Source organism: Sinocyclocheilus anshuiensis, unplaced genomic scaffold (assembly GCF_001515605.1).
Source record: "Sinocyclocheilus anshuiensis isolate Anshui unplaced genomic scaffold, SAMN03320099.WGS_v1.1 scaffold3163, whole genome shotgun sequence".
Lineage (NCBI taxonomy): Eukaryota > Metazoa > Chordata > Actinopteri > Cypriniformes > Cyprinidae > Sinocyclocheilus > Sinocyclocheilus anshuiensis.
Genome location: NW_015542737.1, coordinates 268,484 through 268,804, shown reverse-complemented (window position 1 = coordinate 268,804; position 321 = coordinate 268,484). Strand labels below are relative to the sequence as shown.

Here is a 321-nt window from a genome sequence, read left to right as displayed (position 1 = left end):
AATTAAATGGCAAGAGCATTAGTTAGCTAGGTTAATGGTCAAGCCGGGAGATTTATTTATCATAGACGAATTTGGAGGTGGAACACGCACCAACAAATCGAACTATTAAGGTCTTTCAAAAGACAGTAAACGAGGGACACGCTCGTTTCTTTCTTGTGCGCTCTAAAGCGACTTATTTTGTCTCGGTGGACAAAATTAAAATGTTTTACTGCAGTTCAATTCTTTAAACAACAACTCGAGTTGCACATTCAAACAATCAACACGCTGGTATGCTCTAATAATAGGTACAATAACTCACAACCTCTGTTTCTCTATATCTAA

The 321-nt window shown here is 37.4% G+C and overlaps 1 pseudogene; it reads left to right on the top strand.

The window, feature by feature from the left end:
* Positions 1-321, top strand: part of LOC107694586 (sodium leak channel non-selective protein-like) — a 65,202-nt pseudogene that overhangs the window by 901 nt on the left and 63,980 nt on the right.